The sequence below is a fragment of the Oryctolagus cuniculus genome, chromosome 13 (genome assembly GCF_964237555.1).
Source record: "Oryctolagus cuniculus chromosome 13, mOryCun1.1, whole genome shotgun sequence".
In the NCBI taxonomy this organism is placed as follows: Eukaryota; Metazoa; Chordata; class Mammalia; order Lagomorpha; family Leporidae; genus Oryctolagus; species Oryctolagus cuniculus.
Window position 1 is genome coordinate 64,323,379 of NC_091444.1, and position 26,189 is coordinate 64,349,567.

Here is a 26,189-nt window from a genome sequence, read left to right on the forward strand (position 1 = left end):
CTTCCTGTCAAAAATAAAATAAAAATAGAAAGCCAATCCCAAGAGAGGGAGGAGATATACAATTTGGGACATGCTCAATCCAACTTGCCCCTAACGGTAGAGTTAGAAACATGCCAGGGGATTCCATTCAATCCCATCAAGGTGGCATGTACCAATGCCATCTCACTAGTCCAAGTGCTCAATTTCAGTTCACAATTGAACATAATGATAGGTCTAAGAGTCAAAGGGATCACATAAACTAAGGCTAGTGTCTGCCAATACTATCTGATAGAATTAAGAAGGAGAGAACAATCCAACATGAGAAGCAGGATACACAGCAGACTCATAGAATGGCAGATGTCCTAAACAGCACTCTGGCCTCAGAATCAGCCCTTAAGGCATTCGGACCTGGCTGAAGAGCCCATGAGAGTATTTTAGGCATGGAAAGCCAAGACACTCTAGCAAAAAAAAAAAAAAAAAAAGAAAGATCTCTGCGCGTGAGATCCCAGTGGAAAGAACGGGCCATCAAAGAAGGAGGTACCTTTTGGCCGGCACTGCGGCTCACTAGGCTAATCCTCCGCCTGCTGCACCGGCACACCAGGTTCTAGTTCTGGTCAGGGCGCCAGATTCTGTTCCGGTCGCTCCTCTTCCAGTCCAGCTCTCTGCTGTGGCTCGGGAGTGCAGTGGAGGATGGCCCAAGTGCTTGGGCCCTACACCCGCATGGGAGACCAGGAGAAGCACCTGGCTCCTGACTTTGGATCAACGCAGTACGCTGGCCGCAGCACGCCCCACAGAAGCCATTGGGGGGTGAACCAACAGAAAAGGAAGACCTTTCTCCCTGTCTCTCTCTTACTGTCCGCTCTTCCTGTCAAAAAAAAAAAAAAAAAAAAAAAAAGAAAGAAAGAAAGAAAAAATAAAAAGAAAGAAGAAGAAGAAGGTACCTTTCTCTGAAGGGAAGAGAGTTGGCAAACTCAAAAGGCTTCCATAGCCTTGGCAACTCCTGACAAGAGCCTAGGATGATTACTGATGCCATAAACAAGAGTATCAATTTGCTAAGTCAACAACAGGAGTCACTGTGCACTTACTCCTCATGTAGGATCTCTGTCCTTAATGTGTTGTACAATGTGAATTAACGCTATAACTAGTACTCAAACAGTATTGTTCACTTTGTGTTTCTGTGTGGGTGCAAACTATTGAAATCTTTGCTTAATTTATACTAAATTGATCTTCTGTATATAAAGATAATTGAAAATGAATCATGATGCAAATGGAATGGGAGAGGGAGCAGGAGATGGGAGGGTTGCTGGTGGGAGGGAAGTTATGGGGGGAAAAAGCCATTGTAATCCATAAGCTGTACTTTTGAAATTTATATTTATTAAATAAAAGTTAAAAAAAAAAAAAGAAAGCCAATCCCCACTTCATTATAATGTTAAATCTCTACTCCTAAAGAAACATGGAGCTCACGTAATAATACATGATAACATAGTGGGCATGCCTGCTTGCAACGTTTTGAATATACATAAGCCTTCTCAGAACTTCCCTGAAACTTAATAAATATTTATAACTTCCCCAGAAGCAAGTCCTGTAACTCCTGGCTATTCAAGGAACCTAAGTTTTGGTAATGAGAACTTCTATCTCCCTGGCTTGGCCAACTCAAATATGTTCCTTGCTGCTTACAACTCAAATCATTTTATTTTTCCATTGGATTACAAGGGACTTTAAGGGTTTTTTTTTTTTTTTTTTTTTTTTTTTGCCCAATTACATAGGTGTTTTTTTAGTGCATGTTAGTTATATGTATATTCTCTTTAATATTTATTTATTTGAAAGCAAAACAGAGGTGGAGAAATAGAATGAGAGGGATCTTCTGTCTGCTGGTTCACGCCCCAAAGGACTGCAACAGCTAGATCTGAGTGAAGCTGAAGCCAGGAGCCTGGAACTCCATCTTGGTCTTCCATGTGGGTGGCAGAGACCTCCCTGCCTAAGCTCTTGGATCATCGTCTGTTGCCTTGCCCGCCATATTAGAAGGAAGCGGAATCATGAGCAGAGCAGCTGGGACTCAAACTAGCGCTCTGCTAATGGGATGCCAGTGTCACGAGCAGTGAATTAATCAATTACACCACAGTGCCAGCCCTTTCTATATATTCTTAGTTTCCTAAGAGCTGTTATCTTGCAAGGCTACTGAAATTTGTCACTAGTTTTTTTTTTTTCTGCCTTCATTGCAATGATTATATAGTTTTACTCTTTTATTCTTTTTATAGTATGAACTACACACATCGGTTCTAGATATTAAATTAACCCTTCATTCTCAATATAAATACCACTTGGTCATAATGTCTTAGTATTTTATATATTGTTGAATTCAATTTGGTAATAATTTTTGAGGATTTTTTATCTATGTTCATGAGTATTAGTCTGAAGTTCTCTTGTTATCTCTTTGTCAGGTTTAGAATCAGGGGAATGCTAGTTCCCCAAAACAACTAGGAAAGCATTCTGTTAAACCAAAACTATTCAGAGTGAGGAATCTCTGAAATCAAGCATTTTTTGAACCATTACTGTTGCTAGCCAGAAAAAGAAAGGGCCAAGTCCTACCACAGTGGCAATAGGCTAAGCAGCAGTTGGGAAAATGTCCGTGCAGACCTACAGTGAAGAGTATTTTTGTAAAATTTGGGGGAAGGAAAGTAGGTTCAGTTTACACAGAACCTACCAGGGCCATAGCAGAGGAAAAGGGAAAGCTTTGAGGTAGAAGAGCAGTCCATATGAAGAAGCAATTGTCGCTTCTGGATTGGCTGGAGTTAACCACCCCAGCTTGTATGTACACGGGTGTAGTGGGCCTGGTAGTTTCTCTTGATGGGAGGTAGGTCAAAGTTTCAGTATAGATAAGCAGTCTGCAGCTGTTAACTGGTTAATTTCCCTTATTTCTTCCCCATCCCATCCTCTGGCCTTTTAAATTAATTTTAGGATGTCTCACCCTTTTTATCTAATCAGTTCTCTCCTCTGCTTCTAAAAGGCTAAAGGGATGGGCATTGTGGTACAGTGGGTTAAGTTGTTACTTGAGATGCCTGCATCCAGTTTCAGAATGCTAGTTTGAGTCCCAGCTCCTTTGCTTCCAATCCACCTTCATGCTAATGTGCCTGGAAGGCATTAGAAGATGGCCAGAGGATGGAGTATCTTTCTCTATGTCTGTCTCTTTCTCTCTGCCTCTTCTTCTCTGTTGTTCTGCCCTTCAAATAAATAATATTTTTAAAAATTAATCAGTAAAGGGGCTGGCGCTGTGGCACAGTGGGTTAATGCTCTAGCCTGAAGCACCGGCATCCCATATGGGCGCCAGTTCGAGATCCGGCTGCTCCACTTCCAATCCAGCTCTCTGCTATGGCCTGGGAAAGCAGTAAAAGACGGCCCAAGTCCTTGGGCCCCTGTACCCGCGTGGGAGACCCAGAGGAAGTTCCTGGCTCCTGGCTTCGGATCAGCACAGCTCCAGCCGTTGTGGCCAACTGGGGAGTGAACCAGCGAATGGAAGTCCTCTCTCTACCTTTCTGCCTCTCTGTGTGTAACTCTTTCAAATAAATAAATAAATCTTTAAAAAATTAATCAGTAAAGCATTCTAGACCTAGAGTTTTATTTGTGGCAAGGTTTTTCTTTATAAACCAAATTTCTTAAATTGATACATTGATATTCAAACTTTCTATTTCTTCTTTGGTCAATTTTGATCATTTGTGGGTTGTCATAGTGCCGTAGCAAGTAAAGCCACTGCTTGCAATGCTGGCATCCCATGTGGGCATCACTTGGAATCCCGGCTGATCCACTTCTGATCCAGGTCTGTGCTAATGGCCTGGGAAAGCAACAGAAGAGGCCCAAGTGGTTGGGCCCATGCCACCCACGTGGGAGACCCGGATGAAGCTCCTTGCTCCTGGCTTCAGTCTGGCCGAGCCCTGGCCATTGTAGCCATCTGGGAATGAAACAAGGATGGAAGATCTCTCTCTCTCTGTCTCTGCCTTCTTTTCTCTATAACTCCCATTTTCACATAAATAATTAAATGTTAAAAAAATTAAAAATAAAATTAAAAATGCTGCTTCAGGGTGGGTATTGTGGTACAATGGGTTAAGCTATTACTTAGAATGACTGTATGCCACATTGTAGTGCCTAGTTCAAGTCTCAGTTACTCCAGTTCTGAACCAGCTTCCTCTGATGTGCCTGGAAGACAGCATAAGATATCCCAATTACTTGGGTCCCTGCACTCATGTGGGAAACCTGAATGGAGTCTAGTTGTTGGAGGAGTCAGTAGTTCTAGCCACTTGGGTTTGTGTATTATGACCAAAAACGAATGAGCAGTAGCACAAGGAAGGGTGAACAGGAAGGAAGGTTTGTTGAGCAAACAGAGAAAGCAAAGTTGTGTTAAAGCAAAGGAAAGTTCTCCCACAATAGAAGGGGTTCCTGGACAAGAATCTGTTAGAGGAACGTGCCCAGAGTTTTAAATCCTCTGGGCTGTGAGGAAGTGCAAACAAATCAGTTAGTCACAGTGACCTTCTCCTTGCTGGAGCGTAGGTAGCTGGAGCTGAAAGGGTCCAGTTGTAACTGCACACTGTTTTGTTTTCAGTTTCTTTTTTCTTTATTTTTTTGAGTAGTGGGAGCATTTTGTTCAGGCGTGTCAGGCTTGTGCCTCCCTCTGCATAACAGGGTGAGTCACTTGGGCCTTTTTCCCTGGCTGTCTACCCCAGACCACAGCTGTCCCCTGTTTCTGTCACAGGCTTCTGTCTTCGGCCTGGCTGAGCCTTGGCTGTTGCAGGCATTTGGGGAGCAAACCAGTGGATGGAAAATCTTGCTCTCTGTCTCTCCCTCTCTGTTACTCTGCCTTTTAAATAAATAAATAAATCCTTTTTTAAAAGTGCTACTCCAGTGATTGCGTGGATGATAAGAGAGTGGCACAACGTTATTGTTATTGATATGAAGAAAGTTTTGGTGGTCTGGATGGAAAAGCACCAATCAGAGCACTCCCCCAAGCCAAAGCCTCATCCAGAGCAAGATCCTCTCTTCCTTTCATGAAAGTGGAGAGAGGCAAGGAAGCTACAGAAGAAAAGTTTGCAGCTTGCAGAGGCTGGTTCATGAAGTTTAAGGAAAGAAGTCATCTCCATTAAGTAAACATACAAAGTAAAACAGCAGGTGCTGGTGTGGAAGCTGCAGGGAGCTAGCTAAGACAGCTGATGAAGATGGCTACCTCTAAACAACGTATTTTCAGTATAGACAAAACAGCTTAATATTAGAAGAAGATACCAACTAGGACTTTCATAGCCAGGTAAGAAAAGTCAATGCCCAGTTTCAAAGCTTCACAGTGAAACAAGGAGAAGGAAGTGATTGAACTACCTAAGGGGAGTTCCTATTATCTCAAGACCTGCAAAATATTGGCTTGGTTCCTCTTGTCCTGAATATTTTTTAAAGATTTATTTATTTATTTGAAAGGTGGATTTACAGAGAGGGAGAGACAGAGGCAGAGAAAGAGAGATCTTCCATCCACTGGTTCACTCCCCAAATGGCCACAGTGGCTGGGGCTGGGCCATGCTGAAGCCAGGAGCCAGGAACTTCTTCCAGGTCACCCACGTGGGCTTAGGGGCCCAAGAATTCGGGCCATCTTCCACTGTTTTCCCAGGTGCATTAGTAGGAAACTGAATTGGAAATGGAGCAGCCAGAACTTGAACCAGCATCCATATGGGATGCCATATAGATGGCTGCTTAACCTGCTAAGCCATGATGCCGGCCCCAGCTGGTGTCTTTAAGTGGAAGCCAGTGCTTGTTTATATCATTCTGATAACCCTAGGGCCCTTAAGAATGATACTAAATCTACTTACCTGTGCTGCATAAGTGAAACAACAAAACCTGCATGATGGTTTACTGAAATTTTCAGCCCACAGTTGAGACCTACTGCTCAGAGAAGAGGATTCCTTTGCTGCTCATTGACAACACACCTGGTCACACAGGAGCACTGATGGAGATGTACAATGAGATTCATGTTGTTTTCATGCCCACTACACAACATCCATTCTACAGCCTGTGGAGCAAGGAGTAATTTAGACATTGAAGTCTTACTATCTCAGAAATAATAAACTGCCATTGATAGTGATTCATTCCTCTGATGGATCTGCAGATTAAAAATCTTTGGAAAAGATTCACCACTGTGGATGCCATTGAGAGCATTCATGACTCATGGGAGGAGGTCAGAATACCAACATTAAGTTTGGGAGAAATTGATTCTAATTTCCAATAAATGATTTTGAGGGCTTCAAGACTGCAGTGAAGGAGATAGCTACAGATGTGGTAGAAACAGCAAGAGATGAGGCTGGCACTGTGGCATAGTAGGCAAAGCCATCGCCTGCAGTGCCAGCATCCCATATTGGTGCCGGTTCGAGTCCTGGCTGCTCCACTGCCTATCCAGCTCTCTGCTATGGCCTGGGAAAGCAGTGGAAGATGGCCCAAGTCCTTGGGCCCCTGTACTCACATGGGAGACCTGGAAGAAGCTCCAGGTTCCTGGCTTCAGATCGGCACAGCTTCAGCCATTGCAGCCATCTGGGGAGTGAACCATCAGATAGAAGACTTCTCTCTCTCTCTCTCCCTTTGCCTCTTTCCTCTTTGTAACTCTGCCTTTCAAATAAAATAAATAAATGTTAAAAAAAAAAAAACAGCAAGAGAACTGAAAGTGGAGTCTGGAGGGAAAATTTGCCGCAGCAGTTAAGATGCTACAGATATTGTGGGTGTTTGAGTCCGAGATTTGAGAAAGAGATCATATCTACTGATTCACTCCTCAGATGCCCACAACAGTTGGGCCTTGGTAAGGTCTGCATTGTTAGGAAGGTGGAATTGGGAGATAGAGGCATGAACTGAACCCGACTACTCTAAGATGGGAGGCAGATATTCTAACCACTAGGCCATATGTCCATTCCTTGGTCTGTTATTTTATGTTTTGTCTTGTACTTGTCTTCTATTCTTTGTGCCTCTGTTCTTACATTTCTGTCTTTCTTTAGAGGAAGTATCTCAAAAGGTCTTGATTGTGTTTTAATTTTCTGCCTGGATTTTTATCCATTTCTTTGTTTTATTCACCTAGTGGTTGCCCTAGGAATTACAACATATATCTCTTAGCTTCTATAGGTCTGTTACAGTAAATATGTACTATTTTCTCTGGAATATACAAATATTACTTCATAGATCTATGTTTCCCCTCTCTCCTTTATATCACAGTGATTACATGTAAATCTATATACATTTTACACACCATAAGATAATGCAATAATTTTTGCTGTGATCAATTAGATTGCTCTTGAAGAAATTAAGAAGAAAAAGGCAAAAAGAAAAAATAGTCTTTTGCATGTTCTGATCATTTGCTATTTCCAAGGCTCTTCTTTCACTTCTGTGAAACTTTATTTTCCTCTGGTATCATTTTACTTTATTTTTTTTTTAAGATTTTATTTATTTATTGGCGGGCACCGTGGCTCACTTGGCTAATCCGCCTGCGGTGCCAGCACCCCGGGTTCTAGTCCCGATTGGGGTGCCAGATTCTGTCCCGGTTGCTCCTCTTCCAGTCCAGCTCTCTGCTGTGGTCCGGGAAGGCAGTGGAGGATGGCCCAAGTGCTTGGGCCCTGCACCCACAAGGGAGACCAGGAGGAGGCACCTGGCTCCTGGCTTCGGATTGGCGCAGCTCGCCGGCCACAACGCACCAGCCATGGCGGCCACTTGGGGGGTTAACCAATGGAAAAGGAAGACCTTTCTCTCTGTCTCTCTCTCTCTCACTGTCTAACTCTGCCTGTCAAAAAATATATATTTTATATATTTATTTGACAGGTAGTTACAGAAAGTGAGAGAGAGAGAGACAGAAAGAAAGGTCTGCTTTCCATTGGTTCACTCCCCAAATGGCCGCAATGGCCAGAGCTGCACCGATCCAAAGCCAGGAGCCAGGTGCTTCTTCCTGGTCTCCAATGCAGGTGCAGGGGCCATTCCAGGCCATAGCAGAGAGCCTGACTGGAATAGGAGCATCTGGGACTAGAACCGGCACCTATATGGGATGCCGGTGCCGCAGGCGGAGGATTAACCAAGTGCACCATGGCACCGGCCCCATCATTTCCTTTTAAATCAGAGGACTTTTGTTTTTAAACTTTTATTTAGTAAATATAAATTTCAAAAGTACAGCTTATGGATTTCAATGGCTTTTCCCCCCATAACTTCCCACTCACCTGCAACCCTCCCATCTCCCGCTCCCTCTCCCATTTCATTCACATCAAGATTCATTTTCAATTATCTTTATATACAGGAGATCAATTTAGTATATATTAAGTAAAAATTTCAACAGTTTGCACCCACACAGAAACACAAAGTGAACAATACTGTTTGAGTACTAGTTATAGCGTTAATTCACATTGAACAACACATTAAGGACAGAGATCCTACATGAGGAGTAAGTGCACAGTGACTCCTGTTGTTGACTTAGCAAACTGACACTCTTGTTTATGGCGTCAGTAATCTCCCTAGGCTCTTGACATGAGTTACCAAGGCTATGGAAGCCTTTTGAGTTCACTAACTTCAATCTTATTCCGACAGGGTCATAGTCGAAGTGGAAGTTCTCTCCTCCCTTCAGAGAAAGGTACCTCCTTCTTTGATGGCCCATTCTTTCTACTGGGATCTCACTCGCAGAGATCTTTCATTTAGTTTTTTTTTTTTTCCCCCAGAGTGTCTTGGCTTTCCATGCCTAAAATACTCTCATGGGCTCTTCAGCCAGATCTGAATGGCTTAAGGGCTGATTCAGGATCACTAGCAATCAGGGAAATGCAAATCAAAACCACAATGAGGTTTCACCTCACCCTGGTTAGAATGGCTCACATTCAGTAATCTACCAACAACAGATGCTGGTGAGGATGTGGGGGAAAAGGGGCACTAACCCACTGTTGGTAGGAATGCAAACTGGTTAAGCCACTATGGAATTCAGTCTGGAGATTCCTCAGAAACCTGACTATAACCCTACCATACAACCCAGCCATTGCACTCCTTGGAATTTACCCAAAGGAAATTAAATTGGCAAACAAAAAAGCTGTCTGCACCTTAATGTTTATTGCAGCTCAATTCACAATAGCTAAGACCTGGAATCAACCTAAATGCCCATCAACAGGAGACTGGATAGAGAAATTATGGGACATGTACTCTATAGAATACTATACAGCAGTTAAAAAAATGAAATCCGGTAATTTGCAACAAGATGGAGGAATCTGGTAAACATCATGCTGAATGAAATAAGCCAGTCCCAGAGGGACAAATATCATATGTTCTCCCTGATCGGTGACAACTAACCAAGCACCAAAAGGGAAACCTGTTGAAGTGAAATGAACACTGTGAGAAACAGTGACTTGATCAGCCCTTGTCCTGACTGTTGGTGTACAATTTAATACTTTATCCTTTTTAGTATTTTTTTTTGTTCTACTTAAATACTATTGGTTGAACTCTGTAATTAACACACAATTATTCTTAGGTGTTTAAATTTAACTGAGAAGTGATATCTGTTAAATATAAGAGTGGGAATAAGAGAGGGAGGAGATGTACAATTTGGGACATGCTCAATCGGACTGGCCCCAAATGGTGGAGTTAGAAATGTGCCAGGGGATTCCAATACAATCCCATCAAGGTGGCATGTACCAATGCCATCTCACTAGTCCAAGTAATCAATTTCAGTTTATAATTGATCATACTGATAGGTCTAAGAGTCAAAGAGATCACACAAACAAGACTAGCGTCTGCTAATACTAACTGATAGAATAAAAAAGGGAGAGAACGATCCAACATGGAAAGCAGGATACACAGCAGACTCATAGAATGGCAGATGTCCTAAACAGCACTCTGGCCTCAGAATCAGCCCTAAGGCATTCGGATCTGGCTAAATCAGAGGACTTTCTTTAGCATTTCTTGTAGAGAGGCTCTACTGATGGTATGTTTGTTCTTTTGTTTGTTTCACTTTATTTTACCTTAATTCTATTTTGTTTTGTTTTTGTATTATTTTATTTTTCACCTTAGTCCGTGAAGAATCTTTTTGCTGGGTATAAAATTCTGAGTTGACCCTTTGTATTTGAACACTTCAGTGATATTGCTCTACTTTATTCCAGTCTTCAGAGACTGAAAAGAAATGAGGTAGTAACTGGATACCTGTCTCAAAGTTTCCACAACTCTTTTCAACTCTCCTCTATTCTCTCGATCTCTTGCCAGCCTTTTCCATTTACAACAGGTAAAAGCAGTGTTCCTGTACTAAGAATCTTGACTAGAGCCCTGACAGGGTCATGACCTTTCCAGGAGTTATGAAAAGGGTAGTGGAACACAGGTTTTGCCCTGGATCTGCCTGCAGCCTATGATGTAGCCACTGTATACACAGCACCCAATACCATATCCCACACACTGCATTAACATGTGTTGAATGTATGAGCAAACCTTTCTGTGGGTTTCAGCAGTTTCCCCTTTTACCAAATGGAGCCTTGAAGTCACTGCCCTCATAAATGGAATTACGTGCCCTTATAAAAGGGCTCGGCAGGGGGCGTTCCCCCTCCTGCCAGGTGGAGACACAGTTTTCCTCTCTTGAGGCAATCACAGTATCCAAGACACCATCTTGGAAGCAGAGGTCAGCCCTTTGCTGACACAGGGGCTCAGATCTCGGACTTGCCTCCAGAGCTGCAAAAATAAGTGTGCATTCTGTATAAATTACCCAGTCTTGGGCATTCCTTTACAGCAGCACAGATGAGCTAAGACTGGACCCAAAGTTGAGAAGAGAGAGGCTGTCATTTCCTGGGCTGGCCTTGTCTGTATTATACAGGCTGCCTAGGTAACTGTCAGTTATACCGTGAATTCTTCTTGTGGAGCCACTTGCAAGTTTCAACTTTGCTGCTGTGCAGTTTTGTCTCTAAATGAATGTGTTGTGTTGAAAACTCTGCTCTTTTTTGGAAGTGAGGTGAAAGTTCAATCAGACAAGAAGAGAGGTTGTCCCAAATGAAGCAGCCTGCAGTGGGATGTCCTGCAGGTACAGAGCTGCACCCTCACGTGGTCCTCTCATCAAGGCTGCTGCAGTCTCTCGGCAGAGTGCCAAGAACTGGGAACAGAGGCCTTGCCAAGAGAAAGCTCAGACCTCAGGCCGCCAGCCAGTGACCTGGGAGTCTGCCCAGGCCCACAGCTCCCTGTCCTCCTGCCCCTGTGGCTGATCCATTAGACTCATGCACAGGTTCTTGGATTCACGCTGATCTGAAGTAGAGGGGTTTTTGAGACTTTGAACTCAACTCTGGGACTCAACCTGAAGTGGTTCCTGTTGCCCAGCATTAATCTGGTCCCTGGTGCTGATAACCAGGTATCCACCTTCTTCCTAAGACTGAGTCTCCCTCCCACAATGTGCTTGCTGGTTCTTAACACAGCCCCTGGATTTTTCCTTTTCTGGACTGCTGAGCTTCCCCACATCTCACCTCCTGGGAAAGAGGAGTGCTCTCTAAGCATTTGCCGAGTGCCTGCAGTGTGCCCATGTCCCAGTCCTTTGGCAGCCTCGCAGCAGCTAGTCCCCAGTAGGTGGATGAAAAACCCCGAAGCTGTTGAAGTTCAGGAAAGTGAGTATGTTCCCCAGCACCACCCAGCTGAGAAGAAGAGGAGCAGAGGTTTGAAGCTAGGAAGCTTGTGGTCACCGTTCCAAGCCAGGGCCTCCCAGGGGTTGAAGCACACTGAGTCTGGGTGTCTGCCTATCAGCCAGTTCCCTGCCACTCCATCACTGTCAAGTGCTGCCCATCCTGGATTTGCCCTGCCTCTGCCTCTCCCTCTCCCTTGATTGGGGTCTCTCATGGTGGAACCTTACATCCCATGATGCCAACCAGCCTTTGGGGAGAAAGCAAACTCTGGGGTCATACTTGGGCTCGCCATTGACCCGGCCACTGAATAGCTTCTCTGTGGCCCTGTGACAAGTTTCTTGGCTTCTCTGAACCTCATTTTCTTCCTGCATAAAGTGTGATGATAAAACCCTATCTCATAGAGTACTTGCTCAGAGGCAAAACTAGCTACACTTTAAATCCTGAATTTAGAAGCTCACTTCTCTGTCCTTTCATCATTTCAGACTTTTTTTTTTTTTTTAATATTATGTATTTGAAAGGCTACGGGGCCGGGGGGGAGACAGTGAAAAAGAGAGAGAGAGAGAGACAGCAAGAGAGAGTTCTTCCATCCGCCGTCTGCTCATTCACTCCCCAAATGACTTCAATGATCTGGGCTGGGCCAGGCCAAAGCCAGCAGCCAGGAGCTTCTTCCAGGTCTCCCATGTGAGTGCAGGGACCCAAGGACTTGGGCCATCTCAGCTGCTCTCCCAAGCACATCAACAGAGAGCTGGATCAGAAGTAAAGCAGGTGGGACTTGAACCAGCACCCATATGGGACAGCAGTTTTACTCGCTACACCACCGCGCCAGTCCCAGATGTTTTGTTTTAATGGGTGTTATAAAACAAAACAAACCCGAGATGACATATGCAGAGAAGTTTCTCAGATGATACTGCTGTTGAAACTCATGCATTGCATTGTGTACAAAACAGGACATAATGGTGTCACCCAGCATTTACTCCATAGGCAGCCACCAGGCTACAGAGGCCAAGGGAGACTGCAGCGCCCTGGAAGCGCATCTCACAACAATGCCCCTTCCCAGATGGGGCCTCTGTGGCCACGGCTGACAATCTCCTTCAAGCCCATCAGTGTTTTTCGTTGTTTAAAGACACACATTAATTTAAAGTCTCCTCCCATTTTCTCTGTAAATTACGGCATTCAGAAGAAGTGGCAGCTGCTGTAATTAAGACACAGTTAATTGCCTGTCTTCTTAATTGCAATGATAGGATTTTGACAGTTTGGTAAATAAGAATTGTTTGGTTTCCTCTGGCAGCTTCAGTCAGCTCTGCCCTGCAAGTTTGAGTCACCCCATGCCAGGACAAAGGGCTGTGGGTCTGATGGAGAGGGGACAGGAGGGGAGCCACCTGGTTTCCCTCTCCCTCTCCCCCTCCCCCTCCCCCTCCCCCTCCCTCTCCCTCTCCCTCTCCTCCCCCAGGAGGCCAGGAGAAGCATTTGTACTGGCCTGCCATCCTATGTGGTACTGCAAAAGAAAAATAAGGAGAGACAATGTGCATGCTCATAGCCTACCATGGTTATGATTAGCATTAAAAACATGACTGTGAACTATGATTGCACTGTGACAACCAAGTTATCAGTCAATCAACTTCAACATCTGGAACGCCAACGTGACTGAGAGAGAGATGGCGTGTTGGACTCGGCGAGGTCCCCCCTTGATTTCGGCAAGTAGGCCCCTCCGTGTTTTGTGTGCTGTTCAATTCTGTGAGGGTGAGCACAGAACCCCCTTCCATGCCCCTTTCCTTGTCCTTGTCTTCGGTCTAAGTGACCCCAGGTTAGGCACACACCGCCCAGAAGCGTACGTCGCTTCTCGGCTCCTCCTTTTACTTTCGGTTCGCCTGGTGAATTCACATAAGGGACTGATCATCCCAGAATTCGGAACCAAGTCATCTTCTCTCAATCGAGAGAGGTGACGCTACGGAGGTACCGTGTGGGCATACGTCCTTGACCTAACGAATCAAGGAAGTCCCCTACTAAGCACAGGACATACTTAAAATCTGATACACCACTGTCTGTTCGTCTAACGTAGGGAACCCCTGCATAATGCCATCAGCCACGGAGGTGCTAGGAATTTGTTTTGTTATGATAGCAGTGCTGTGCGTGTCTTTCCTTTGGCTAGTGTTGGTGTGGCGTGCTGCTCTTAAGTGCTCAAATATGGGAAAGATACCCCCCTCTCAGAATCCCACGCAGATTACCAAACATAATGAATCTGTGAGTGATAAGAGCCTGTCACTCCAGGCCGCTGCCTCACAGGCAACAGTTGATGACTTAGGGAGAGAGAGCTCCTGAGCTCGGAGCTCCAAAAGTGAAAATGATATGGCAGCAAACAATGTAGCAATGCCTAGTCAGCCACCCCCCAAATACCTGTGGGATGAATTTAGACGACCTCGAGACAATAACAGTCACCCAGAACCAGCTGAACAAGACTGAGAGTCCGCCTTGTTAGCAGACGCACCTGCCTTATCATCCTACCCTGAGAAACTGCCCATAGCCATGTCTGTTACTGTTTTATACCCCACTAGCTCTGGTCAGCCACTCAAACGGCCCACAGCCTGTGTGCGGTCATGCCATTCCTGATAACCATTGTTCCTCATTTCTACCCCTATCTGAGCAAGCACTCCTGTGGTCTCCCATTTGGAGTGCTGATTAGTCAACAACGGGTAAGATCCCCTGGGGGACAACCTAAGACAGGCATAGCCGCATACGGAGGAAATGGGGTCAACAATGGTATGGCCAAGAATCATGCCTCCCATTGCTCAAAAATAAACGAAAAGGGGGAGATGTGGTGGAATGAGAAGACCATGCCAAGTTGGCCTCTGGCAAGCGAGCATCAGTTACTCAGGAATGGCTTTGGAAACCCCCTCACAATGGAGCCTGCCTGGCAACAGGCTGTGATTGGATGGCTTCGGATACTGCCTGGCAACAGGCTGTGATTGGTTAGGGCGTAGACCGCCCCTTGACCAGATTGGCTGCCTTGGCTATTTAAGCTGCTGTACCAACTGAAATAAACGAGTCTGTGGGCTGCTCGCCTCTGGCCCGCTTTCACCCGACTCCCGGGGTCTGTGTGGTGACTCCGCGCCTTTTGCCCCCACCACGCTCCTCCTCTCAGAATGAATCCCCAGCAACATCCACCTGCTTCCCAGAGACCACACAGGGCTGGTAACTAAAAAAGGGTGTTAGTGACAACATTTGATTTTTCTGAGTGCCACTGTTTTTTGTTAGAACTCCGCTCCATCCCTAACTTTAAAGCAAAGGAAGAATTTGTATATAATACCAAACATTTCTTAAATGAAAGGCTGAATGAAGAGGGGGGTGAGTGGGCAGAAAAATTCTATTTAAAGACAAGACTGCCTTTAAGGTAAGTAGATCTTGCTCAGGACATTTGTGGATTTGCCTCTGCAAAGATGGACTTAAACATGGTTGAAGCTCACTGCCTTCTCGTCTAAAGCAAATCCAGAGGAAGGCAGGAGAGGCTTGGTTTGGTAGCTCCACGGCTACCAGATCTATGTATCTGTCTGTCTTTCAAATAAATGAAAATTTTTGAAAAAGAGGTCACATATGCCTGAAGCAGAAGTGAAAGCAAATCAGTCCTGAGGACTTAATCTGGGCAGAGCACCATGTTCTCCACTATAGAAATCCATGCGTGGAGGCTGGTGTTGTGGCATAGAGGGTGAAGCTTCTGCCGGTATTGCCAACGTCCCATATGGGCTCCAGTTCATAATTCAGCTTCTCCACTTCTGATCCAGCTCACGGCTAATATGCCTGAGAAAGCAGTGGAAGATGGCCCAAGTTCTTGGGCCCCTGCACCCACATTGGAGATCTGGAAGAAGCTCTTGGCTCCTGACTTCAGCCTGGCCCAGTGCTGGCTGTTGCAGCCATCTGGAGAGTGAACCAACAGATGGAAGATCACTCTCTCTCTTTCCCTTTCTAACTGCCTTCCAAATAAACAAATAAATCTCTTTTTTAAAAAAGATTTATTTATTTAATTGAAAGAGTTACACAGAGAGAGGAGAGGCAGAGAGAGAGAGAGAGATCTTCCATCCTATGGTTCACTCTCCAATTGCTGCAATGGCTGGAGCTGAGCCGATCCAAAGTGAGGAGCCAGGAGCTTCTTCCGGGTCTCCCACACAGGTGCAAGGGCCCAAGGACCCGGACCTTCTACTGCTTTCCTAAGCCATAGCAGAGAGGTAGATTGGAAGTGGAGCAGCCAGATCTTGAACCTGCGCCCATATGGGATGCCAGCACTTCAGACCAGGGCATTCACCTGCTGCGCCAGAGCACCAGCCCTACTCTTAATATCAATCTATTTATATTTTCAGAATGACAGGATAACTGACGTTCACTACTTGGGGGCAATGGTAATTTCTGACTAATAAAATTTGTGTTCTCTTTTTAAAATTATTTTATTTACTTGCAAAGTAGAGACATAGAAAGGGATCTCTCATCTGCTGACTGACTCCACAAATGTCTGCAATAGCTAGGGCTGGGCCATGCAGAAGCTGGCTCTATCCCAGTTTTCACAAGGCAGGCAGGAACCCAGTGATTTGAGCTGCCACCTGCTGCTTCCTAGAGTATACATTCACAGGAGACTGGGATAAGGAACTGAGCTGGGATTCAAACCCAGGCACTCCAGTATGGGATGTGGGTGGCATCTTAATGGTTGTGCTAAACACCCACCCATATGTTTTTTTTTTTTTTTTAAGATTTATTTCTTTATTTGAAAGGCAGAGTTACAGAGGGAAAAGGAGAGACAGAGAGATCTTCCATCCACTGATTCATTCTTCAAATGGCTGCAATGGCTATGGCTGGGTCAGGCGAAACCCAGGAATCAGGAACTACTTCTGGGTCTCCCACGTAGGGCAGGGGTCCAAGGACTTGGGCCATCCTCTGTTGTTTTCCCAGGAGCATTAGCAGGGAACTGGATCAGAAGTGGAGCAGCCAGGACTTGAATCAGTTCCCATATGGGATGCCTGGCCACAACGCTGGCCATTCTGTGTTTCTTTTTAACTTTCTTCTTTGTGCTTTTTTGAATTCCTACTTCCATTTTCATGAAGACACAGGAATTTTTTTCCTTGTTCATTCATTTCCTCCATGGAGAATATGTTATTCTTCTTAAAAATTGAGATTTTTAATTAAAATGTAATTCCATGTAGGCTTCAGTGTCAAACAGAGCTGGATTCAAATCTTAGAACCATTGTGGCCTGGTTGTGTGACTTTAGCCTAATTCCTTGGCTCTTAGACTTTATTTCAAATGGACAGCACCCGGGACCAATCTTTATAGACAAGAAAGTTCTAGTGATTAGATAGTCTGAGTTATATAGCTACACAATTTTTCCTTTCATACTAATTTTTTTTTAAATATTTATTTATTTATTTGAAAGTCTGAGTTACAGAGAGAGAGACAGAGAGCTTTCATCTGCTGGTTCACTCCCAGATGGCTGAAACAGCCAGGGCTGGGCCAGACCAAAGCCAGGAGCCAGGAGCTTCATCTGGGTCTCCCAGGTGGGTGCAGGCGCCCCAGGCTATTAGCAGAGAGTTGGATCAGATGGCAACAGCTTTATCTGCTGTGCCACAACTCTGGCCTTCTCACACTAGTTTTTGCCCTTTCGTTCATATGCAGCTGTATTCCCAATAGAGACCAAGAGGTCTCTACTTTCTGTAAGCCCAAGACCTGAAAGGCATTGCCTAGCAAAACTCCCTAACCCAGAGTACATCACAGTACCCTTTGAATGATGTAAAGAGATCAGGCCCTGCAGCTCTGCAGTGTGCCTTGGCCATCTGTCCAACACCAGGAGGAGGCTGAAATAGCTGCTCTCCTTTAGGGGCAGCTTGTAAGAACAAGGAGGCCTCTGCAGCCCAAGCAAGGTAACCCTGAGTGTGGGTGCTACGGCCCATCTCTGTCTGTCATCTCACTAAGAGGTTGCATTTCTGTATAGCTCATAGCATTTTGACTTCTAATATAAGCACTCATGATAAAATGAAACTTTGTCAAACATTTTGTAAAGCCAAAATTCTTTTAGAAAGTGAACAGTTAGCACCGTCAACTTGAAATTATTTTACTAATTTTAGCTTAACATTTTAAAATACATATATTTATAACTGGGATATATTTGTATTTCATAATGTATTTGGCTCTATATAATATCAGAAGTCCAGAGTTTTTTTTTTTTTAACTTTTATTTAATAAATATAAATTTCCAAAGTACAGCTTTTGGTTTACAGTGGCTTCCCCCCCCCCCAATAACTTTCCTCCCACCCGCAACCCTCCCATTTCCTGCCCCCTCTCCCATCACATTCACATCAAGATTCATTTTCAACTATCTTTAAATACAGAAGATCAATTTAGTATATATTAAGCAAAGATTTCAACAGTTTGCACCCACACCAAAACACAAAGTGTAAAATACTGTTATACCATTAATTCACATTGAACAACACATTAAGGACAGAGATCTTACATGAGGAGTAAGTGCACAGTGACTCCTGTTGTTGACTTAGCAAACTGACACTCTTGTTTATGGCGTCAGTAATCACCCGAGGCTCTTGTCATGGGTGCCAAGGCTATGGAAGCCTTTTGAGTTTGCCAACTCCGATCTTATTTAGACAAGGTCATAGTCAAAGTGGAAGCTCTCTCCTCCCTTCAGAGAAAGGTATCTCCTTCTTTGATGGCCTGTTCTTTCCACTGGGATCTCACTCACAGAGATCTTTCATTTAGGTTTTTTTTTTTTCCCCCCAGAGTGTTTTGGCTTTCCATGCCTAAAATACTCTCATGGGCTCTTCAGCCAGATCCGAATGCCTTAAGGGTTGATTCTGAGGCCAGAGTGCAGTTTAGGACATCTGCCATTCTATGAGTCTGCTGTGTATCCCGCTTCCCATGTTGGATCATTCTCTCCTTTTTAATTCTTTCAGTTAGTATTATCAGACATTAGACTTGTTTATGTGATCCCTTTGACTCTTAATCCTATCATTATGTTCAATTGTGAACTGAAATTGATCACTTGGACTAGTGAGATGGCATTGGTACATGCCACCTTGATGGGATTGAATTGGAATCCCCTGACACGTTTCTAACTCTACCGTTAGGGGCAAGTCTGATTGAGCATGTCCCAAATTGTGCATCTCCTCCTTCTCTTATTCCCACTCTTATATTTAACAGATATCACTTCTCAGTTAAATTTAAACACCTAAGAATAATTGTGTGTTAATTAAGAGCTCAACCAATAGTATTAAGTAGAACAAAAAAACTAAAAGGGATAAAGTATTAAGTTGTTAAGGACAAGGACTGATCAAGTCATTGTTTCTCATAGTGTCAATTTCACTTCAACAGGTTTCCTTTTTGGTGTTCGGTTAGTTGTCACAGATCAGGGAGAACATATGATATTTGTCCCTTTGAGACTGCCTTAATTCACTTGGCATGATGTTTTCCAGATTCCTCCATTTTGTTGCAAATGACTGGATTTCATTGTTTTTTACTGCTGTATAGTATTCTATATAATACCAGAAGTCCAGAGTTTTAAAAACTGTTAACTAGAGCATCAGGTGACTAAGTTGACTTGACAATTGATTCTTTGATTTATCCATTCATTCCGAATTATGCATCAAGCACTTATTGCACAGGGAATATTTTGCAAGATAATGAGATAAAAGGATAAAGAGAGCAAAGAGAGTGGCTACCCAAACAATATGGTCCCCAATATCCGAGGGGCTTACATTTTCGCTGAGGAGGCAAAGTCCTGTATGAAACAGGTGTCTTGTTTGAAGAATCTTTCAAACCTTATCCTAGCACAAAGTTGTCATTTACTAGATATTTTCTTAAATGATAGAATGAATACGTTAATTTAGAAACCGCTAAATCTAAGAAGAAAGAAGTCAGAATCAAAATGCATAATAGAACTTATCAAGAGTTCTGAGAACTTGGAGGTGGCAGTGGGCCATTTGGAATTCAGAACGGAGGCCTTTTACAGGACTTAACATGGGACTCAACAGTTAGTGCTCTCACATCCCACATCCCACATCCCACATCCCACATCCCACATCCCACATCAGAGTGCCTGGATTTCATTCCTGGCCTCAGCTCCTGTCTTCAGCTTCCAAACAGTGCAGACCCTGGGAGGCAGCAGGTGATGGCTCAAGTAGTTGGGTCCCTGCCATCCTCGTGGGGACTTAGATTGGGTTCCTGATTGCAGCTTCTGCCTGACCCAGCCCTGGCCTTTTCAGGCATTTGGGGAGTGAATCAACAGATGGGAGTGTGTCCTCTCTCACATTGTCTCTCTCTCAAATAATTCTTTAGTTAAAAAAAATGGACTCAGGTAAGGCCCTGAAGAATTAGACTAGTGAAAGAGAAAAGAAGGAGCATCCAGGCAGCAGAATTCACAGGAGGGCTGGTGAGCGAATCAGCTCTCCTGACCTGGGAAGGCAGGCTGCCGTCACACTCCAAGCCAGGGTGAATCATGCAAATCTGAGAGGCCCCCACCCCTGCCTCAAAGCCTTCCCTGCCCCATCACATCACCAGGCGTGGCTTTCCCTGGGGACTGAACTTCCTCTAAAGCCAGGAGCACTGCCAGGAAAAGAGGCATTATAAAAGGCATCCAGGGGTGGGCATTTGGGACAGCTGCTACTAAACCATTTGGGATGCCCATATCCCATATAAGCATGCATGGGTTTGAGTCCTGGAACTGATTTCAATTCTAGCATTCTGCTATTGTGCACCCTGGGAGGCAGCAAATAATGGCTCATGTATTTGGGTTCCTGCCACCCACATAGGAGACCCAGATGGAGTTCCCAGCACCTGGCTTCAGCTTGGCCCAGCCCTAGGTGTTGCAAGAATTTGAAAGTGAATCAGTGAATGTAGAACTCTCTCTGTTCCTGTCTGTCTCTGTTTCTCTACCTTTCAAATAAAATGAGATTAGAAAACAAAAGAAGCCAGCGCCGTGGCTCACTAGGCTAATCCTCCAACCTTGCGGCGCCGGCATACCAGGTTCTAGTCCCGGTCAGGGCGCCGGATTCTGTCCCGGTTGCCCCTCTTCCAGGCCAGCTCTCTGCTGTGGCCCAGGAGGGCAGTGGAGGATGGCCCAAGTACTTGGGCCCTGCACCCCATGGGAGACCAGGAGAAGCACCTGGCTCCTGCCATCGGATCAGCGCGGTGCGCTGGCCGCAGCACGCCGGCCATGGTGGCCATTGGAGGGTGAACCAACAGCAAAGGAAGACCTTTCTCTCTGTCTCTCTCTCTCACTGTCCACTCTGCCTGTCAAAAAAAAAAAAAAAATCCAGAAAATCAGTTGATACTATTTAAATATCATTTAAAATATCACTCCCTTTCTGTTCCTTGAATTTTCCAAATCTTACTAAGTAAATACTATCAGAGCCTTGCGATCATGGCTCCAATATTCTGTCTCTGCTCCTCTGAGTAGATGGATAAATTGGTAGTCATTCCATGGGGCCCATACGTTGATTAAACTTGCCAGATGATTGCTACTGGTTCTACTTGACATTGTACTGGGGACACCCAACTTTTGATTTAACAATCTTATTTCCAAACTTTCCTACCATACAAATAGATGTCAAGCTTTAAAAATGCTTTTCTAAGCAACTCCTCAGAAAGCCCATTTCCAGGAGAATGCTTCTTTTTTAGATTGATGTATTTATTTGAAAGGCAGAATTGCAGAGAGGGGGAGAGATCTTCAGTCTGTTGGCCCACTCCCCAAATGGCCACAATGATCAGGGCTGGGTCAGGCTGAAGCCAGGAGCCAGGAGCTTCTTCCAGGTGTCCCACGTGGGTGCAGGGGCCCAAGTACTTGGGCCATCCTTTTCTGCTTTGCCAGGCACATTAGCAGGGAGCTGGATCAGAAGTAGAGTAGACGGTATTTGAACTGGGCACCATTTAGGGAACCCACGCCCACATGGGATGCAGGCACTGCAGGTCACAGCAGGCCCCAGGAGAATGCTCTTAATCTGGGAAAACTTTCAGGCTTTCTGAAGCAAATGTGACTTAATTTGCTTAGAGTGCTTTCCTTTAGAACTTTAAAGAAGGGAATTACATGAAAGGTCACTGGGCACTAAAGGATTCCGTTTCAGATGTTACTGTGCTTCATTTTCTGCTTACCTGTGTGACTCTTGCAGTAATGCTTGACTTCATCTGCACTCAGCTGTAAGCAACATGACAGCAGAATCACATATTCATAGGTACCTTATGCCTGGCAATGTATGCAAGGGCAGTGGGTCAATGAACATTTGTTGAATGAATGAATCAGTGCTACTTCAGTGGGAGCAGCTTGGGTTTTGGAAACAGACAGACCTGGCTATAAGACCTTAAACATGTAACGTTTTCTACACACTAAAGTTAAAATGAGCAACTTACAGCACTTTTGCAAGGACCGAATGAAATCACGTATTGAATTGTCTGATACATTGTGTGTGTCAGCTGAAAACTTGGTCTTTCCCATCTTTTACCAAGAGTAATTGCTCTGTTTCAAAATTGCTTTGTCTATTTTAGTTCCCTTGTTCCAATTAAATTTTAGAATTTACTTACTTGTGTCTACAAAAGATCTTCTTGAGATTTAATAAAATAATATAGATCAATTTGAGGAGAATTGTTATCCTTCCCATATTGAATCTTCTGATCCTTGAACACCATATATCTCTCAGGTTTTTTATTTCTTTCATCAGCTCTTTGTAATTTTCAGCACACAGATCCTGCGTATTTCATGTAGATTTTTATATATTTCAATTCTTTTTAATAATTATAAATAGCTGTTCTAAATTTTTTCAAAGTTTTTATTTATAGATATATATGTATATATTATATATATGATTGTGTTTTACATGTTGACCTTGTATCTTATAATCTTATAACCTTGACTTTAGTTTTAGGATTTTATTTGTAGCTTTCTTGAGTTTTTCTACAGAGACCATTACATCATTTGCAAGAAGGGATAGTTTTTTTCCTTTCCCATCTCTATACCTTTTATTTCTTTTTCTTGTCTTATCACACTGGCTAGGACTGCCTGCACTGTGTTGAACAGGAGTGGTGATAGTGAACATCCATTAGTTTCTTCCCAGTTTTAAGACAGTGTTCAGTCTTTCACCATTAAGTATGATGTCAGCTATAGATTTCTATAAATGCTCTTTATCAGGTTGAGAAAGTTCTCTTATAGTTTGCTGAGAAATTTTACTATTAATGAGTAGGTTTTATTCATTTCTTACTCTTTCATAGTATGTTGCAGAAATATGATTTAATCAGTAGTTTATTATGGAATAATAAAAAATTGCTGAGAAAACTGACAAAATAATGTTCATGTTCCATAACATGAACTTTGAGAAAGTTTGTTGCAATGTCTATCTTTTATTCATTTACCTTAGTTCACCTTCTGAACACCAGCATAATAAAATTTTCTATTATCAATTTTAATTTCTGTGTACTGGAATTCTAACCTCAGTGATTTAGAGGCCATTAATTAATGGAAATGGCTAAAATCCTTCTGGGTAAAAAACATGAAGATGCCTAAGACTTCATTCATTCTTCAGAATGTATTTGAGAAAGTAATTTTAATAGAAGTAAATAATGTATGGAGATATTCAGCATGGACAGTGCTACAGTTTGGATATTAGTTTGGTCCCCAAATGCTTATGTGTTCAAGACTTACCTCCTAAAGTCTTATGTAAATGGTACTAGGAGAGAGAAATTAATCCAGTTATGGTGGTTAAAGTGAGGCCTCTGGGAAGTGATAGGATTGGATTACGTTCTGATAGGGTGGTACCCGCATGAGCAATTTGTGGGGCTTCATAAGGAGAGACATAGACTCCTGCCATTCATTGCTGTCCCCTGCCCCCAAGCAGGATTCTGCCGGCAGGAACACCCCCACCAGACTGCACCTTCAAAACTATAAGTGGAAATACTTCTCCTTCCTTCATAAGCTTACCTCAGGTATTTCATTATAGTGATGAAAAGCTGACTATACAATCAAAAGGTCCAAAATTATGGGATTGGGTTTTATAAACCATGACACATTCAGTTAGTCAATAAACACTCATTAAATATCTCCCACAGGCCAGTTATTTCCTTAGGCCCTAGGGCTACAGCCCTGAACAAAACAGACAAATCTTCCAACCTGCTGTGGGGAAAAGTAAAGCATTGAACAGGAGTCTGAGGGGTGGAGGTGGAGTGGGGTTCTATTTTAGTTAGGGTATGGGTGGGCCTCACCAAACAACACAAAGAAGCATTAAATGTTGTTGAGACTGGCCTGGTGGTGGTGAAAGAATTCACCATCAGTCAGTGAGAGGGAGCAGAGTGAGATTTATTAAAAACAGTGCAAGGGAGCAGTAGGAAAGCAGGACGTTGGGAGCTGACTGCAGCTGCCACGGGGATTATAACGTGAGAGACGCATGTCCGCTTGCCACTGGCCAGAGGCCTTTCCACCTCTAGGGTCTTCCTGATTGCCGGGAGCCCTGGTGACCTCCACATGTTGGGATTTGGAATACACTGTGGCAATGTGGAAAACCTTTCATGATACATTGTTAGACAGAAACCAAAGGTTATAAAATGAATACTCGCTGTGGTTTTTAAAATGTTAAGTATATACATGCACTCATGAATATCAGGAATATAAAAACATGAAAACAACTTGTGTAAGAGCAGAATTATGGATGATTTTAGTATTATTTTATAATATTGTAGACTCTGGGCATATTTTCAGTTTTAGAAAGGAAGAATGTTTTAAGGTTTCTTAAGATTAATTTGAATTTGAAGGAAAGGTAGGGCAAGGGTACAGACAGTTCATGTTTGCTTGGGCTAAAATTCCCAATAACACCTCTCAAATATTTTAGTTGCAGTAATGAAAAATTTACTAATATCCTCGTTGTGGTCCTACACTTACACATGTAACACATACACTTGCTTGCTAGTCTAAAATTTCATATTACATCTGATTGTTTACTGGGGAAAATGGCTTGAGTACAAAAAAAGTGAAAGCTGTTAGAATCAAAATGGAGCCACCTGTGTCAGTCCTAACACAAATAAAGCTGGAAAGTTAGGAAGAAAGGGTTCTTAAGGGTAAAATTCTTGCAGGAATTTTCTGAGACAACTGAAAAATTATTTATTGTAAAGGAGATGGAATCATGTCATTCCTGCTTCTGAGAACAGCTGTAGAGGCTGCGAATATGGAAATAAGCTGACCATGTGTGCATACTTGAGTTATCACATTGGGATTTGGGATATGACTATGTATCTAAGACTGACTAAAATAAAATGGTGTATCTTAATGCGCATGACATTTTTTTGTCCAAGAGATGTTAATAAATGACACAAAGTGTGACCTGGTATCCCTTGTAGAAGGTAGAAGAAATCCTCTACAACATAGAATGACAGATCTGTAACCAATCCCAGAGATTGTTTTGGGAGATCAGGCTTGGACGCAGAATCAGTTGTCAATGTGTGCCACGAAGAATGTTTTTATAGCGTGGCGGAGCAAGGCGACTTCTGACTGGTTCATCTCCTTTGACGCTGCTTCAGAAGTTCTAGGCACTGAGCAACTGCCCTGTCACCAAAGGCATGGTTGGTGCTGTATTTGTTAGGAGCTCAAAAGTCCTGACTCTCTTGTATTTTTTCTCTCCAGCATATCATTTTTGGTAAAGTAAAATCTCAGCAATCACAAAGTTTTCTGGGTTTGGATTATCAGATTAAACAGAGCTCAGTCGTCTTACCCGGACTTTCTCTCCCTTCTTTCCTTTCTTCACTTTCCTTCCTTCCTTCATTTCTTCCTACCTACCACTCTCCTTCCATCCCTCCATCCCTTCCTTCTTTCCATCAGTAATCACAGCAGTGCTAAAAGTAGAAATGCATTATATAATCAACAGGCTCCCTTACACAGCCAACTCTTCCATAATAATGTAATGCTGTTGAAAATGTTCAAGTTGCTTTGAAAACCACACTCATAGATGAAATAAAGCAGCTAGCCAGTCTGAGCAGTGAGTTCAGTTTTGACTATAAAAGGGAAGAGAGGGAGGCATCACACACTCTTTTTCCATTCCTTTCTTTCCCCTGGTAACTTTCCTGAGCTCCTGGCTGCGTTTGAATAGTTCTAGTTTTGTTTTGGCTGATGGTCTGGGCGCTCTGTGATTGTTTCGATACAGCATAGTAATTAAGAGGAATGTTTCTGGAGCCAGGGAGTTCCAATCCTGGTTCCCTGGTAACCTCGTACGAGTTATTGCACTTGTTTGTGGCTCACTTTTCTTGTGAGTAAAATAGCGATGTTACCTAAGGGTTTCTGGTGTGTGTGGGGGGGTGCTAATGTGAGTTAATATCTGTGACTTGACATGTATTATACTCATAAATAGAAACTCATATTTCTGTTTTCTCAAAGGTGCTCTTCAGGTTAGAGAGCATTCTCACATATTTAACCCCACAGAGAGGCATTGTAGTCAAAGTGTGTCATTGGGAAATGGCTTAGCACAAACCACCAGGGCCTTGGTCCGTTTGCCATGTTTATGCAGATCAGAGGCCCCACTGTTTCTTTCTGTATATATAACAGAGATAGAGTGCAAAATAAATAAATAAAAAGCTCTGTATGG

At 43.5% G+C, this 26,189-nt stretch overlaps 1 protein-coding gene across 2 annotated transcripts in view; it reads left to right on the forward strand.

The window, feature by feature from the left end:
- Positions 1-26,189, forward strand: part of SPMIP3 (sperm microtubule inner protein 3) — a 67,752-nt gene that overhangs the window by 22,130 nt on the left and 19,433 nt on the right. The window contains exon 1 of one of the 2 annotated variants that reach the window (XM_008268175.3): positions 17,364-17,489. The exons of the other annotated variant lie outside the window; for it this stretch is intronic. The gene's annotated coding sequence lies outside the window, so the exon portion shown is untranslated. Of the gene's footprint in view, positions 1-17,363; positions 17,490-26,189 lie in introns of those variants that run through there. 2 annotated transcript variants of the gene reach the window in all.